The following is an 18,568-nucleotide window of genomic DNA, read 5'->3' on the forward strand; positions in this document are numbered from 1 at the left end:
ACGGTAATGTCGCGGCCTTGTAAGAACATAGAACATAGAAAATACAGCACAGAACAGGCCCTTCGGCCCACGATGTTGTGTCGAACCTTTGTCCTAGATTAATCATAGATTATCATTGAATTTACAGTGCAGAAGGAGGCCATTCGGTCCCCCGAGTCTGCACCGGCTCCTGGAAAGAGCACCCCACCCAAACTCAACACCTCCACCCAACACCAAGGGCAATTCTGGACACCAAGGGCAATTTATCATGGCCAATCCATCTACCCTGCACATCTTTGGACTGTGGGAGGAAACCGGAGCACCCGGAGGGATCCCACGCAGACACGGGGAGGACGTGCAGACTCCGCACAGACAGCGACCCAAGCCGGAATCGAACCTGGGACCCTGGAGCTGTGAAGCAACTGTGCTATCCACAATGCCACCGTGCTGCCCTTAAGAACAAATAAATCTACACTATATCATTTTACCGTAATCCATGTACCTATCCAATAGCTGCTTGAAGGTCCCTAATGTTTCCGACTCAACTGCCTTCCACAGGCAGTGTATTCCATGCCCCCACTACTCTCTGGGTAAAGAACCTACCTCTGATATCCCTCCTATATCTTCCACCTTTCACCTTAAATTTATGTCCCCTTGTAATGGTTTGTTCCACCCGGGGAAAAAGTCTCTGACTGTCTACTCTATCTATTCCCCTGATTATCTTATAAACCTCTATCAAGTCGCCCCTCATCCTTCTCCGTTCTAATGAGAAAAGGCCTAGCACCCTCAACCTTTCCTCGTAAGACCTACTCTCCATTCCAGGTAACATCCTGGTAAATCTTCTTTGCACCTTTTCCAAAGCTTCCACATCCTTCCTAAAATGAGGTGACCAGAACTGTACACAGTACTCCAAATGTGGCCTTACCAAAGTTTTGTACAGCTGCATCATCACCTCACAGCTCTTAAATTCAGTCCCTCTGTTAATGAACGCGAGCACACCATAGGCCTTCTTCACAGCTCTATCCACTTGACTGGCAACTTTCAAAGATGTATGAACATAGACCCCAAGATCTCTCTGCTCCTCCACATTGCCAAGAACTCTACCGTTAACCCTGTATTCCGCATTCATATTTGTCCTTCCAAAATGGACAACCTCACACTTTTCAGGTTTAAACTCCATCTGCCACTTCTCAGCCCAGCTCTGCATCCTATCTATGTCTCTTTGCAGCCGACAACAGCCCTCCTTACTATCCACAACTCCACCAATCTTCGTATCGTCTGCAAATTTACTGACCCACCCTTCAACTCCCTCATCCAAGTCATTAATGAAAATCACAAACAGCAGAGGACCCAGAACTGATCCCTGCGGTACGCCACTGGTAACTGGGATCCAGGCTGAATATTTGCCATCCACCACCACTCTCTGACTTCCATCGGTTAGCCAGTTCGTTATCCAACTGGCCAAATTTCCCACTATCCCATGCCTCCTTACTTTCTGCAGGAGCCTACCATGGGGAACCTTATCAAATGCCTTACTAAAATCCATGTACACTACATCCACTGCTTTACCTTCATCCACATGCTTGGTCACCTCCTCAAAGAATTCAATAAGATTTGTAAGGCAAGACCTACCCCTCACAAATCCGTGCTGACTATCCCTAATCAAGCAGTGTCTTTCCAGATGCTCAGAAATCCTATCCTTCAGTACCCTTTCCATTACTTTGCCGACCACCGAAGTAAGACTAACTGGCCTGTAATTCCCAGGGTTATCCCTAGTCCCTTTTTTGAACAGGGGCACGACATTCGCCACTCTCCAATCCCCTGGTACCACCCCTGTTGACAGTGAGGATGAAAAGATCATTGCCAACGGCTCTGCAATTTCATCTCTTGCTTCCCATAGAATCCTTGGATATATCCCGTCAGGCCCGGGGGACTTGTCTAGCCTCAAGTTTTTCAAAATGCCCAACACATCTTCCTTCCTAACAAGTATTTCCTCGAGCTTACCAGTCTGTTTCACACTGTCCTCTCCAACAATATCGCCCCTCTCATTTGTAAATACAGAAGAAAAGTACTCGTTCAAGACCTCTCCTATCTCTTCAGACTCAATACACAATCTCCCGCTACTGTCCTTGATCGGACCTACCCTCGCTCTAGTCATTCTCATATTTCTCACATATGTGTAAAAGGCCTTGGGGTTTTCCTTGATCCTACCCGCCAAATATTGTTCATGCCCTCTCTTAGCTCTCCTAATCCCTTTCTTCAGTTCCCTCCTGGCTATCTTGTATCCCTCCAATGCCCTGTCTGAACCTTGTTTCCTCAGCCTTACATAAGTCTCCTTTTTCCTCTTAACAAGACATTCAACCTCTCTTGTCAACCATGGTTCCCGCACTCGACCATCTCTTCCCTGCCTGACAGGGACATACATATCAAGGACACGTAGTACCTGTTCCTTGAACAAGTTCCACATTTCACTTGTGCCCTTCCCTGACAGCCTATGTTCCCAACTTATGCACTTCAATTCTTGTCTGACAACATCGTATTTACCCTTCCCCCAATTGTAAACCTTGCCCTGTTGCACGCACCTATCCCTCTCCATTACTAAAGTGAAAGTCACAGAATTGTGGTCACTATCTCCAAAATGCTCCCCCACTAACAAATCTATCACTTGCCCTGGTTCATTACCAAGTATTAAATCCAATATTGCCCCTCCTCTGGTCGGACAATCTACATACTGTGTTAGAAAAGCTTCCTGGACACACTGCACAAACACCACCCCATCCAAACTATTTGATCTAAAGAGTTTCCACTCAATATTTGGGAAGTTAAAGTCACCCATGACTACTAGCCTGTGACTTCTGCACCTTTCCAAAATCTGTTTCCCAATCTGTTCCTCCACATCTCTGCTACTATTGGGGGGCCTATAGAAAACTCCTAACAAGGTGACTGCTCCTTTCCTATTTCTGACTTCAACCCATACTACCTCATTAGGGTGATACTCCTCGAACTGCCTTTCTGCAGCTGTTATACTATCTCTAATTAACAATGCCACCCCCCTCCCCACCTCTTTTGCCACCCTCCCTAATCTTATTGAAACATCTATAACCAGGGACCTCCAACAACCATTTCTGCCCCTCTTCTATCCAAGTTTCCGTGATGGCCACCACATCGTAGTCCCAAGTACCGATCCATGCCTTAAGTTCACCCACCTTGTTCCTGATGCTTCTTGCATTGAAGTATACACACTTCAACCCATCTCCGTGCCTGCAAGTACTCTCCTTTGTCAGTGTTCCCTTGCCCACTGCCTCATTACACGCTTTGGCGTCCTGAATATCGGCTACCTTAGTTGCTGGACTACAAATCCGGTTCCCATTCCCCTGCCAAATTAGTTTAAACCCTCCCGAAGAGTACTAGAAAACCTCCCTCCCAGGATATTGGTGCCCCTCTGGTTCGGATGCAACCCGTCCTGCTTGTACAGGTCCCACCTTCCCCAGAATGCGCTCCAATTATCCAAATACCTGAAGCCCTCCCTCCTACACCATTCCTGCAGCCACGTGTTCAACTGCACTCTCTCCCTATTCCTAGCCTCGCTATGACGTGGCACCGGCAACAAACCAGAGATGACAACTCTGTCTGTCCTGGCTTTTAACTTCCAGCCTAACTCCCTAAACTTGTTTATTACCTCCACACCCCTTTTCCTACCTATGTCGTTGGTACCAATGTGCACCACGACTTCTGGCTGCTCGCCCTCCCCCTTAAGGATCCTGTGTTGGGTGTTGGGTCCATCAGGCTGCTAGAATTTGGCTTACTGTGCCGTCCAATAAAAGCTGTGTCGGGGTGTGCTCGGTCAAAATGGTTACTGGGTTGAGTCCGGTTATGTACGAGAATTACTGTACAGCCCATAAACCTGCTAGTAGGTGCCTTTTGCAGGCTGAAAATCCCTGTTCTACTGGATCTAAGACTCGTGAGGCATAGGCTACAGGTCCTAAACGATTGTGCCTTTCCTGCAGGAGTACGGCTGAAAGGGTTCGGTCGGTGGTCGCTACCTCTATCGCGTATGGGGAGTGTGGATCTGGGGCTTGCAAAGCGGGGGCTGTGCTCAGGGAGCGTTTCAATGCACCCACGGCATCCATGTGCTGTGGAAGCCATTTCCATGGGGCCTGTCTCTTTAGTAGCTCGGAAAGTGGGGCTGCTTATGTGGCGAAACCATCTATGTGGTTCCTACAATATCCAACCAGTCCTAAAAATGACCGGAGTGCTGTAATGTTTTGGGGCAAGGGCAATTTTACAATGGAATCTATGCGTTTATGCTTCCCATGCGTGATGACCGTACCTAAATATGTGACCTTTTCCTGGAGGATTTAGGCTTTCTTGGGGTTAATTTTGCATCCAATTGTTGTGAGTAGTCCTAATAATTCTGCAAGAAGCAAGATGTGCTCTTTCTTGGTGTCCGTCTGTAGGAGCAAGTCGTCCACATACTGAACAAGGCATTCAGGGTGGGAAAACTTAGATAAGCCATTTGCCAATTGTCTGTGAAAGATGGAGGGGGAGTTGTGGAAGCCTTGTGGAAGGCACGTCCACATGTACTGCTGTCCGTGGAAAGTGAACGCAAATTTATACTGGCAAGCTTTGTCCAGTGGTATGGACCAAAAGCCATTGCTGATGTCCAGTACCGTGAAATACTTCGACTGGAGTATCTGTTTTAACATGGTCTTGGGACTCATGGCAATGGTGGGGGCTGCTAGGGGAGTCACTTTGTTCAATTCCCTGTCGTCGATGGTCAGTCGCCATGAACCATCTGGTTTTCTTACTGGCCAAATCAGGGCATTGTTCGTCGATGCTACAGGTCGAATCACTCCTTGGTTTAATAAACTTTGGATTACCTTGGCTATCTCTCCCTCGGCTTGCTGGGGGAAACCGGACTATTTCTGGGGCTTAGGATCGGGACCTGTAATGTTAACCACTCCTGGGATTTTGCCGCAGTCGTGCTTGTGCTGGGCAAACGCTGCTTTATGTCTTTTCAAGACCTCTCTAACCGCTTTGTCGTGGCAATGGTCTGTGGATCAAACCAGTACTCCCCTACTGAGCTGATTCTGTGTGCATAGTCTCCTACTGTGAGCGTGGCGGGGGTTTGTGCTGCTCTAGCCATTTTCCATACACATCTATTAACTGGGTCGAACGAAAGGTTGTGTGCACTCATGAAATCTATGCCTAGGATGTGTTCTGCTGCCTGGGGTAAATCTACTAACACGACCGAGTGTTTTGTTTTAATATTGCCAAGCTGTACATCAACAGGGGCTGTGGTGTGTCCCTGCTGGAGGTGACCTGCAAAGCCACTAAGGGTAATGGTGTCCGTAGTGGGCCATATCTCTCTCTGGTCCATGATGGAGGAGTTGAACGTGGTTCGGGACCCTCCTGTGTCTCAAAGGAACTCTACTGGGCATCCCCGGACCGCGCCCGCAACAACCGGTCTTCCGGACTTATGCCAAAGGGTATCGCAGACCCAAGTTGGGGAGCCCGAACACCATCAATTGGTGCCATTCATGGCCAAATTATCTGGTCGGGCGCTAACACTGTGGATGGGCCTGGCACTGCCTCCGGGGGGGTCGTTTGGGTGCTGATTCTTTTGCTGCCTCAGGGGGGTATTGCATTCCCGGGCATAATGTCCTTGGTGTCCGCAATTATAACATTCCTGTGCTTTAGGGTGCTGCGCGCCACTTCTGCCTTCATTTACCCATGCGGGGTTTGGTGTGCCCCCACCAGATTCATTGTGGCGTCTACTCTCTCCTGCTCTGTCTTTCTCTGTACAGACTGTTCTCAAGCTCTCGACAAGCGTTTAAGTACCAACACTTCATTGTGTGCCGGGTCTGAGGGGTCGTAACTGGCACATGCCTTCTGTCCTACCTCTGTGGCATGGGATACTAGCGTACGGGTCCATTTGGCCATATCGTCTGCTGATAAATGGGCGCGGGCTAACTCACCGAATACCACAGTAAAGTGGATCCAGAGGTGTCCAGCAAATGCTGTTGGATGCTCTCCCTTCCTCTGTCGGCACCAGTTGAGTCCTTCCACCGGATCTCCTCTATTATAGCCAATGGCGTCTAAAATGGCTGTTTTCATCTCTTCGAGGCTACCTCCTCATACATTTTGTGGGTCGGGAAGGGCTGAACTAACTGACGGGTCAAGGCACATAACTATGAGCTTTACCTCTTCCTTTTCGTCTAAGCCATACATGAGGGTCTGTTGCTTCACTAGTTCGAAAAAGTGGTGTGGGTCTGATGTGGGGTAGAAAGTCTCAATCTTATTGCAGGCATCTCTTAACTGGGAGATGGTTAATGGGGCTGTATACCCAAAATCGGGTTGGTCTTCCATGGTGACCCTGCGCTGCATAGTGATGGGGTTCATTGGGTCGGTGGCGCGGGTGCTTTTCTTTTCAGGGCCTGGGGTGCCCTATTTTGATTTTCGGTCTCACTCACGTACCGCCGGGCCATTTCACTGAGTTCCTGCCAATCGGGGCCGTCTTCCTGATCTCGCTGTGGGCCAAAGGTGTCTCTGAACCCGTTTTGAACAGATAGCAGGGATTGCAATTTTGCAATTTGCTGCCTGCACTTGGCATGATCCATCGAACTCTGCCTCTGTTCCCTGGTGGAACTGTGGAGTGCTCGGAGGGCTGCCTTCAAATCATCACACTGTTTCCTCAATTGTTGTACCTGATTCTCTGTCTCATCTCTTACCATTACAGCACGTTGCGTGTCCTGGTGGGCCTTATCATACTGAATTTGGAAGTTGCTCAGGTGGGCGAGACAAGATTGATGTGCCCTCTTGACATCATCCATTTCCTTGTCCTTCGCTGCTAACTGCTCCCGGAGCTGTACATTTAATCTCTCGCTTTCAATGATATCTCCCTCTCTACTTCTCTCCTTCTCCTCAAGCTGCTTACAGAGCGTCCTCACGACCTCCTCTGTGCCTCGCAATTGTGCCAAGCAGGACACGATTGCCATCGGCTAACGAACCTTACTTAAACTTGTCTTGTGGATCTCGGTCAGGCTGTCCCACCAAGTCTGTCCTATGCTGCCAGGACCTGTTTCCTCATTTGCGCAAAATTCCGACCACAGGGGCCATCTTTTCCCCTTTAGGTATCTCCTAATCTCTTCTTCCCATACGGGACACTGTTCTGATCTGTTGGTCGCTGCAACCTCGGGCTCTTGTGGATGCATAAGGCGTTCCATTGCCTTCATGGCCATCCCTACAATTACTTCTGTCTTTACCGGAAATATGGAACAAGGGGGAATAAAGCGGTGGTGCAAACACGGGTACGGCTCAAGCTATTTTCCGGTTTCCTCAACTCCCGAAAGTTTCACGCAACAAAATCTATCGAGTTTACCTTATATCCCTTTGTTAGTACGCATGCAAATTACACACTTCCGAATTCTGGAGTTTTGATCGATACTGGTTTCACTTGTGTTTTTTTTTACTTTGCCAATTTGGATTTCTAATTCAAACACTTTTGTGGGTTCTCTCGGAGTGACACGGTCACTTCTGGGTCGAATCCCGTCAGATGCCGCTAATAGCTGTTGTGCTTTCTTTTTCCTATCTTTTTCCGCGGCTCTGTACCAATTATGGCAATCAGTGAGTTTGCCCTCCTTTCTTTTGATATCTATGTTTTTTTTTTAAATATATATTTTATTAAAGTTTTTCGATCAAAAAGAATTTTCCATTTTTACAACTTTGTAACAAAATGTACATTGACCGTTATTTAAACAATATATTAAACTAACAACAAGTGCAGAAAAAGAATAAGAAAAGAGAAATAATAATACTGAAAAAATAAATATAAACAACTAGCATGGAAAGAAAGAAAAGAACAAAAAACCCAAACACAGAGTAAACCCTCCCCCCCCCCCCCTCCCCCCTGGGTTGCTGCTGCTGTCTTTCCTGTTTTCCCTTATCGCTCTGCGAGATAATCAAGGAACGGTTGCCACCGCCTGGTGAACCCTTGAGCCGAACCTCTTAGTGCGTATTTTATTCGCTCCAATTTTATAAACCCTGCCATGTCGTTTATCCAGGCCTCCACGCCCGGGGGTTTGGCTTCTTTCCACATAAGTAGAATCCTTCGCCGGGCTACTAGGGACGCAAAGGCCAAAACACGGCCTCTCTCGCCTCCTGCACTCCCGGCTCTTCTGAAACCCCAAATATAGCTAACCCCCAGCTCGGTTCGACCCGGACCCCCACCACCTTTGAGATTACTCTTGCCACACCCACCCAGGACCCATGCAATACCGGACATGACCAAAACATGTGGGTGTGGTTCGCCGGGCTTCCCGCGCACCTCCCGCACCTATCCTCCACTCCCAAAAATCTACTCAGCCTTGCTCCCGTCATATGTGCCCTGTGTAGAACCTTGAATTGGATCAGGCTAAAAGCCTGGCACACGAGGACGAGGAATTTACCCTACTTAGGGCATCTGCTCACAGCCCCTCCTCAATCTCTTCCTCCAGCTCCTCCTCCCATTTACCCTTCAGCTCCTCTACCATCATCTCCCCCTCGTCTCTCATTTCCCTGTATATATCGGACACTTTACCTTCACCGACCCATGCCCCCAAAATCACTCTGTCCTGGATCCCTTGCGCCGGGAGCTGCGGAAATTCCCTCACCTGTTGCCTCGCAAATGCCCTCACTTGCATATATCGGAAGGCATTCCCAGGTGGCAACCCATATTTTTCTACCAATGCTCCCAAACTCGCGAACGTCCCGTCCAAGAACAAGTCCTTCAACTTCCCAATTCCTGCTCGCTGCCAAGATTGGAATCCCCCATCTATCCTCCCCGGGACGAACCTGTGATTGTTCCTTATCGGGGACCACACCGAGGCACCTGTCACTCCCCTATGTCGTCTCCACTGCCCCCCAATCTTCAAAGTCGCCACCACTACTGGGTTTCTGGTGTATTTTTTTGGGGGGAACGGTAACGGAGCGGTCGCCAGTGCTTTTAAACTTGTTCCCTTACAGGACGCCATCTCCAGCCTTTTCCACGCCGCCCCTTCTTCTTCCCTCATCCACTTACATATCACAGACATGTTGGCGGCCCAATAATAGTCACTCAGACTCGGCAGTGCCAGTCCCCCTCTGTCCCTACTGCGCTGCAGGAACCCCCTCTTTACCCTCGGGGTCTTTCCAGCCCACACAAAGCTCATAATACTCCTGTCCACTTTCTTGAATTCTTGATTACTTTGTAATCAGTATGGGGAGGCACTGAAACACGAAAAGAAACCTCGGGAGAACCACCATTTTAACCGCCTGTACTCTGCCCACCAATGACAGGGGCACCATGTCCCACCTCTTAAAGTCCTCCTCCATCTGCTCTACCAGTCGCGTCAAGTTAAGTTTATGCAAGGTTCCCCAGTTCCTGGCCACCTGGATCCCTAGATATCGAAAATCCCTTGCTACTCTCCTCAGCGGCAGGTCGTCTATCCCCCTGCCCTGTTCCCCGGGGTGCATCACAAAAAGTTCACTCTTTCCCATATTCAATTTATATCCCGAGAACTCTCCAAACTCCCTGAGTGTCTGCATTATCTCTGGCATCCCCTCCACTGGGTCCGCCACATATAGCAGCAAGTTATCCGCATATAATGACACCCGATATTCCTCTCCTCCTCTGAGCACCCCCCTCCACTTCTTAGAGCCCCTCAGTGCTATGGGCAATGGCTCGATTGCCAACGCGAACAGTAACGGGGACAGGGGGCACCCCTGTCTTGTGCCCCTATGTAATCGGAAATAGTCGGATCGTTGCCTGTTTGTAACCATGCTTGCCACCGGGGCCCCGTACAGGAGCTGAACCCATCTGATGAACCCCTCTCCAAATCCAAATCTCTTCAGTACCTCCCACAGGTAGTCCCACTCCACTCTATCAAATGCCTTCTCTGCATCCATCGCCACCACTATCTCCGCCTCCCCCTCCGGTGGGGGCATCATCATCACCCCCAGCAACCTTCGTATATTGGCATTCAATTGCCTCCCTTTAACAAATCCTGTCTGGTCGTCACGTACCACCCCTGGGACACGGTCCTCTATCCTTGTCGACATCACTTTGGCAAGTAACTTGGCATCTACATTTAGGAGGGAGATGGGCCTGTATGACCCGCACTGCAGCGGGTCTTTGTCTCATTTCAGGATCAACGATATCGTCGCCTCCGACATTGTCGGGGGTAGTGTCCCCCTTTCCTTAGCCTCATTGAAGGTTCTCGTCAGGAGTGGGGCCAGTAGGTCCACATATTTCCTGTAAAATTCCACCGGGAACCCATCTGGTCCCGGGGCCTTTCTTGCCTGCATGTTCCCAATTCCTTTAATCACCTCCTCCACCTCAATCTGCGCTCCCAAACCTGCCACCTCCTGCTCCTCAACCCTCGGGAACTCCAGCTGGTCCAGGAAGTGTAGCATTCCCTCTTTCCCCTCCGGGGGTTGGGACTTATACAGCCTCTCATAAAATGACTTAAACACCCCGTTCACCCTCCCCGCTCTCTGCTCCATCCTTCCCTCCCCGTCCCTAACTCCTCCGATCTCTCTCGCCGCCCCCCTCTTCCTAAGTTGTTGGGCCAGCAATCGGCTCGCCTTTTCCCCATATTCGTATTGTATTCCCTGTGCCTTCCTCCACTGCGTCTCCGCCTTACCCGTGGTCAGCAGGTCAAACTCCGTCTGTAGTCTCCGTCTTTCCCTGTATAGCCCTTCATCCGGGGCCTCCGCATGTTGCCTATCCACCCTCAGAATCTCCCCAATCAGTCTCTCCCTTTCTTTACCCTCTTGTTTCCCCCTGTGGGCTCTTATGGAAATCAGCTCCCCCCTAACCACCGCCTTCAGCGCCTCCCATACTACTCCCACCTGGACTGCTCCATCATCATTGACCTCTAGGTATCTTTCAATACATCCCCTCACCCTTCCACATACCCCCTCGTCCGCCAACAGTCCCATGTCTAATCTCCAAAGTGGGCGCTGCTCCTTCTCCTCTCCTAGATCCAGATCCACCCAATGTGGGGCGTGATCTGAAACGGCTATAGCCGAATATTCCGTTCCTCCCACTTTCAGGATCAGCGCCCTTCCTAGGACAAAAAAGTCTATCCGGGAGTATACTTTATGGACGTGGGAGAAGAAGGAAAACTCTTTACTCCTCGGTCTAGCAAATCTCCAGGGATCTACTCCTCCCATCTGCTCCTAAACCCCTTAAGCACCTTGGCCGCTGCCGGCCTCCTCCCGGTCCTAGATCTGGGCCGGTTCAGCCCTGGGTCCAGCACCGTGTTGAAGTCCCCCCCCCATTACCAAATTTCCCATCTCTAGGTCCGGGATGCGCCCCAACATACGCTTCATAAAACCCGCGTCATCCCAGTTCGGGGCATATACGTTCACCAGCACCACCGCCTCACCTTGCAATCTGCCACTCACCATCGCGTACCTGCCCCCACTGTCCACCACTATGGTCTTAGCCTCAAACGATACCCGTTTCCCCACCAGTATTGCCACCCCTCTATTTTTCGTATCTAAGCCTGAGTGGAATACCTGTCCCACCCATCCTTTCCTTAATCTGACCTGATCTGCCAATTTCAGGTGCGTCTCCTGAAGCATAACCACATCCGCCTTCAGTCTCTTTGGGTGCAAATACCCTTGCCCTCTTAATCGGCCCATTCAGCCCTCTCACGTTCCACGTGATCAACCGGGTTGGGGGGCCCTTTACCCCCCCCCCCCTCATCGTCGACTAGCCATCCCCTTTTTTAAACCAGCTCCTCACCCGGGTCCCACGCACCCGTTTGTCCCCCAGATGGCGCCCTCCTGTCCCGACCATCCCATCCCGTATCAGCTCCCCCTTACCCTCAGCAGCAGCAACCCAGTTAATCCCCCCCCACCCCCCCCGCTAGATTCCCTTCTAGCTTGATTGTTCCCCCCATATTGCTTCCGGGAGTCAGCAAACTCTGGCTGACCTCGGCTTCCCCCGTTTACCCTTGGCCTCCCTGCGTGTGAGGCCCCCTTCCTTCCTGCGCCCACTTTTCCCGCCGCAATTTCCATAGCGCGGGGAAAAAAAACGCGCTTCCCTCTCGGCCCCGCCCCTAGTGGCGCAGCTCCCTCTCCCCTTCCCTGTCCCCTTCCCCACCGGCGCCCCCATTTCTTCGTGTGTCCCCCTCGGGGGGGGGGGGGGGGAGAGAAAAATTCTCCCGTCTAACATTTTTACAGATAAACCCACCTCCTCTCCCCTCTTTGCATTTCTTTGCCACCACCTCGCTACTTCTTTCCAAACATCAATTCCTCAAATCGTGTCCAACTTCTCTTCTTGAATAAATGTCCACGCCTCCTCTGCCGTCTCGAAGTAGTGGTGTTTGCCCTGGTGTGTAACCCACAGTCTTGCCGGCTGCAGCATTCCAAATTTTACTTTCTTCCTGTGGAGCACCTCCTTGGCCCGATTGAAACTCGCCCTCCTTCTCGCCACCTCCGCACTCCAATCTTGATACACGCGGATCACCGCGTTCTCCCACCTGCTACTCCGTGTCTTCTTAGCCCATCTCCGGACCATCTCCCTGTCCTTGTAGCGGTGGAACCTCACCACTTTTGCTCGCGGTATTTCCCCTGCCTTTGGTCTTTTCACGAGGACCCGGTATGCTCCCTCCACTTCCAGAGGGCCCGTCGGGGCCTCAGCTCCCATTAAAGTATGGAGCATCGTACTCACATACGCCCCAACATCAGCACCCTATGTCCCTTCGGGAAGACCCAAAATCCTTAGATTCTTCCTCCTCGAGCTATTTTCCAGGGCTTCCAGCCTTTCTATGCACCTCTTATGTAGTGCCTCGTGCGTCTCCGTCTTCACCACCAAGCCCTGTATCTCGTCTTCGTTCTCGGCTGCCTTTGCCTTCACTCCACGGAGCTCCATCGCCTGGGTCTTTTGCGTCTCCTTCAATCCCTCAATCGCCAGCAACATTGGCGCCAGCACCTCCTTCTTGAGCTCCTCCACACATCGTCGGAGGAACTCCTGCTGTTCCGGGCCCCATACCATCTGGGCATCCTCAGCCGCCATCTTGCTTCTCCCCTCTCTTCTCTGCCGCTGCTCCAGAGGATCCTCCGCAATCTGGCCACTACTATCGCTTCTTTCCATCCACACCCGGGGGGACTCCTTCCTTTGTCGCCTCACACTGGGTTCGGCCGTAAAAAATTTCCGTTGGTGCTCCCGATAAGTGCCCAAAAGTCTGTTGAAACGGGAGGTGCCGAAACGTGCGGCTTAGCTGGTCATCGCCGCAACCGGAAGCCTCAATATCTATGTTTTAATGCTCAGAGTCGCCAGGTATCAAATGATACCACCACAAGGTTCAACCGGCTATCGATCAAAGAGCCAAACACCAGTTTGTTAGTTCAAAGTCAAGGGTACTTTATTTACACACACAATTAGTCATGCAACATAAACACTACTAGTTACCGACACCTATCGACTAAGACAACCTGTACTTAACTTCAGGCACCTGGCTTAGGTCAGGGGAACAGTGGCCGCTGTTCGATTCTGGATCTATCGTGAAGTAACTACTGCTCAGCTAAGCTCATCCGTCTGGTAACGAGTGTTGAACTTGGACTTGCTTCGGGCGTTGCTGCAATTGGAGATGGTCATTGCCGGGGCACCAGGTCCAAAAGAGGACAAACACATGGTGGACTCTTCTTATACTTGGGGGTTTTCGCGCTCTTTTGGGCGGTCCTTCAGTTTGGACCCCACTAATTGGGTGATCCCTGATCACTCTGTTCGATTCCTAACAAATAAGTGGGCGGGGATCTGGATGGCTGGGCGTGTCTCAAGCGGTCACTGACCCTGTTGTTTACGCTTCCCCTGAACAGGGAGTGGCGCCGAACTGTCTGGGACTGTACCGGTCGCTCGAGTACCAGTCCTTTGTTTTGGTGAAGATGGGCTATCAAATGCTAATCGGCCCATCAAAATGCTAATTGGTCAGAGTTTCGTTACCGTCTGGACTTCTTGCTTGCAAATATACATTTCAGGCTCTGAGCCTGCCTGAGTCTTAGCTTGTCCATTTTACCCGCCAGGCTTTGCGAGTTTCTCTGTGCCGAGTTGTAATTGGCCATCCCAGATGGCTACAACAGCATGTTTCAATGGTTTGTTTCCAGCAGGGCAAACCTAAACATAACTTGAAAATTCAACTTTGCCAGCAACCTTATTACATATGCAAACTTTTGTATTAATTTAACAATACACTCGATCATGTACAATGAGACAAAGAATTGTGCACAAACTGAAAATAATCTATTTTGTAACATAATCACTTCAATATGGTGGATGTTTACTCTGTTGCCTAGGTTATCGTCTGACATCAGATGAGGTCTCATTTAACTCATGCTCATCTGAGATGTCAATATCTAAATCAGATTTAATGCTTGTGAATGGTTCTTTCAGTGCTTTGAAGAATGTTGCATTTTGTGTAATGATTTGTAACAAGTGCTTAGCAGTGATCATTGATTCTTTTGTTTTGGTCGCAACAAATAGCTGGATGTCATTGGTTTGTTTGCATTTCAAAATTACCATCACATTTTACAAGCATTTTATCTCCTGTGGCAAAAAGATTAAGGATGGTTGTAAATTTTATGGGCATAGAAGCAGAAGTAGACCATTCAGCCCATCAAGCCTACTCCACCATTCGATTAGATCATGCTGATCACCTACTTCAAAGCCACTTACCTGTGCTATCGCCATATCCCTTGATGTCATTAGTATTCAGAAATCTATTGATTGCAGTCTTGAACATGCTCAATGATTGAGTTTCCACAGCCATCTGGGGTAGAGAGTTCCAAAGATTCACCACTCTTTAGTGAAGAAATTCCTCCTCAGTTCAGTTCTAAATGGCCTGCCCCTTATTTTGAGACTGTGTCCCCGGTTCTCGATACACCAGCCAGGGAAACATCCTACCTACATCCACTCTGTCACGCTCTATAAGAATTTTTAAAGTTTCAATGAGATCACCTCCCATTCTCCGAAACCCGAGAGAAAACAAGCCCACTTTCTTCAATTTCTCCTCATGTGACAGTACCACCATTTCAGGGATTAGTCTGATGAACCTCTATGCACAACGGCAAGTATATCCTTCTTTAGATAAGGAGGCTAAAAGCTGCACACACTACTTTAGGTCTCACCGAGTCCCTTTCTAATTTAGCAAGACTCTTAGCAAGTCTCATTGAAGCCTCCTTGCATTCTTCTCACAACTTACAATCCCATCTAGTTTTTTTTATGACATCAGCAAATTTGGAAATATTACATTTTGTCCCTATATCCAAATCATTTATATAGATTGTGAGTAGCTGTGACCAATCAATAGCTGTGGGCCCAGCACTGATCTTTGCAATCTTGGGAATGACCAATTTTTTCTTACCCTCTGCCTGATAATCAATTCTAAATTATTACCAGTATATTACCCCCATCCCATGTGCCCTCTTTTTGTTTACTAACCTCTTGTCCAATACCATATCAAAAGCCTTCTGAAAATCCAAATACACCACATCCACTGTTCCTTCTTTAGCTATGCTACAAGTAACATCCTTAAAAAACTCCAAAAGGTTTGCCAAATTTGATTTTTCTTTCATACATACATACCATACAACATACAGTGCAGAAGGAGGCCATTCGGCCCATCGAGTCTGCACCGACCCACTTAAGCCCTAACTTCCACCCTATCCCTGTAACCCAATAACCCCTCCTAACCTTTTTGGTCACTAAGGGAAATTTATCATGGCCAATCCACCTAACCTGCACATCTTTGGACTGTGGGAGGAAACCGGAGCACCCGGAGGAAACCCACGCAGACACGGGGAGAACGTACAGACTCCACACAGACAGTGACCCAGCGGGGAATCGAACCTGGGACCCTGGCGCTGTGAAGCCACAGTGCTATCCACTTGTGCTACCGTGCTGCCCTTCATAGAAACAAGGAAACTAAGAGCAAGATGTAGCCATCTGAGATGGCCACTTCCAACTAGGTACAGATCAACTAGCAAAGACTGATGGGTAAAATGGATAAGCCAAGAATCAGGCAGGCTCAGAGCCTGAAATGCATATTTGTCAGCAAAGTCCAGACGGTATCGAAACTCCGTCCCATTAGCATGTTAATCAGGCCAATTAGCAGGCGATGGCCCATCTCCCCCAACACAAAGGACTGGTACTCCAGCAACTGGGACAGTCCCAGACATTTAGGAGCCACTCCCTGTCCAAGGGAAACGCAAACAACGGGGTCAATGACCGCTGGAGACACGCCCAGTCATCCAGATCCCCGCCCACCTATTGGTTAAGGAATCGAACGGAGTGATCAGGGATCACCCAATTAGTAAGGCCCAAATCGAAGGACCACCCAAAAGAGCGCGAAACCCCCTGAGTATAAAAGAAGAGTTTGCCATATGTTCGCTCTCTTTTAGCCTTGGTACTCCGGTCACAGCCATCACCAACTGCAGCAATGCCAGAAGCAAGTTTGAGTTCAACGCCCACTACCAGACGAATGAGCCCAGCTGAGCAGCAGTTACCACTTCGAACCCAAGAGATTCAGAATTGAACAGCGGCTACTGTTTCCTGACCTAAGCCGGGTGCCCAAAGTTAAGTACAGGTTGTCTTAGTAATAGGAGTAGTTAACTAGTAGTGTTTATGTTGCATGATAGTTGTGTGTGTAAATAAAGTACCCTTGACCTTGAACTAACTAACTGGTGTTTGGCTCTTTGACCGATAGCCAGTTGAAACTTGTGGTGGTATCATTCGATACCTGGCGACTCTAAGCATTCGGACATAGACAATATAGAAAGAAGGCAAATCCACTGTTTGCCCTAATTGGAACAGAGCCACAGAAAAGACCAAGTAGTAGAGAAAACGCATAACAAAGAGTAGGCCATTTAGCCCTTTGAGCCTGTTCCACCATTCAATATGGGCATGGGTGATCCTCTATCTCAAGGCCATACTTCCGCACTATCCCCATATCCCTTCATGCCTTTAGAGTCTAGAAATCTATTTTATTCTTAAATATATTCAGAGACTTAGCCTCCACGGCCTTCTGTGGTGGAGAATTCCACAGGTTCATCACCCTTTGGGTGAAGACATTTCTTTTCATCTCAGTCCCAAATAGCCCACCTCGTATCATGAGACTCTGACCCCTTGTTTGAGACCTCCCAGCCAGAGGAAACAAGATCCCTGTATCCAGTCTGGCCAGCCCTGTCAGAATTTTATATGTTACAACTGATCCCTCTCGTTCTTCTAAATTCCAAGGAATGCAGGCCCAGTCGACCTAATCTCTCCTCACACAACAATGCTGTCATCTTAGGAATCAGTCTGGTGAAGCTCTGCTGCATTCCCTCTATGATAATTATAATATTCACAGGAGTCCCGAGAAGGCTTAAACACACAGGTTTATTCTGTCAAAGAAAAATAAGGCTGCAACGCGTCACACAGTACATCAGTCCCAGCTGGGACCATCCAAAGTGTCTGTTCCAATCCTGGCCGGCTTTTGACTGCTGTGTTGAGTGAGCCCCTCAGCGGGGGAGCTTGTATTCCATGAGTCCCGCAGGGAGATCAATTGGGTCACCCCTGTGGGTCTTGTGAGGGTTATTACAGTAAATATGTCCTTTCTTAGATAAAGAGACCAGAACTGTACACAATACTCCAGGTGTGGTCTCAACAAGGTCCTGTACAGCTGCAGAAAGACATTCGTGCCCCTGTTCTCAAGTCCTCTTGCAATGAAGGTCAATACAAGTGTCACGGTGTCACAGTGGTTAGCACTGCTGCTTCACAGCTCCAGAGACCCCGGTTCAGTTCCGGCCTCAGGTGACTGGCTGTGTAAAGTTTGCACCTTCTCTCCGTGTCTGCGTGGGCTCCTCCTTGTGCTCCGGTTTCTTCCCACAGTCCAAAGATGTGCAGGTTTGGTGGATTGACTGTGATAAATTGGCCCTTAGTGTCCAAAAGGTTAGGTGGGGTTACGGGGTTATGGGGATAGGGTGGACACGTGGGATTAAGTAGGGTGCTCTTTCCAAGGGCTGGTGCAGACTCGATGGGCCGAATAGCCTCCCAGTGCACTGTGTTCTATGATTCTGTAACATACCAATTGCCCTTCATAACTACTTGCTTTACTTGCATGCTTGCTTTCAGTGACTGGCGTACTAGGACACCCAGGACATCAGCATTTCCCAATGCATCACCATTTAAATTAAGCTCTGCCATTCTGTTTCTCCATCCAAAGTTGATGCCTTCCCATTTATCCACGTTATACTGCATCTGCTAAGTATTTGTCCACAAACTCAACTGGTCTAAATTACCTTGAAGCCTCTTAACATCCTCCTAACCACTTAAGTTCCACCAGGTTTTGTGTCATCAGCAAACTTGGAAATATTAAATTTGGGTTTCTCATCCAAATCATTGATCTATATTGTGAACAGTTGGGACCCAAGAACTGATCCCTTTGCAACACAATAGTCACCACCTGCCTCTTTGAAAAAGACCCATTTATTCCTACTCTCTGTTTCCTGTCTGCTAAATAAATCTCAATCCTTGCCAATATATCACCCCCAATCCCATATGCTTTAATTTTTGCACACAAACCTC

This window comes from Scyliorhinus torazame, chromosome 7 (assembly GCF_047496885.1).
Source record: "Scyliorhinus torazame isolate Kashiwa2021f chromosome 7, sScyTor2.1, whole genome shotgun sequence".
NCBI lineage: Eukaryota > Metazoa > Chordata > Chondrichthyes > Carcharhiniformes > Scyliorhinidae > Scyliorhinus > Scyliorhinus torazame.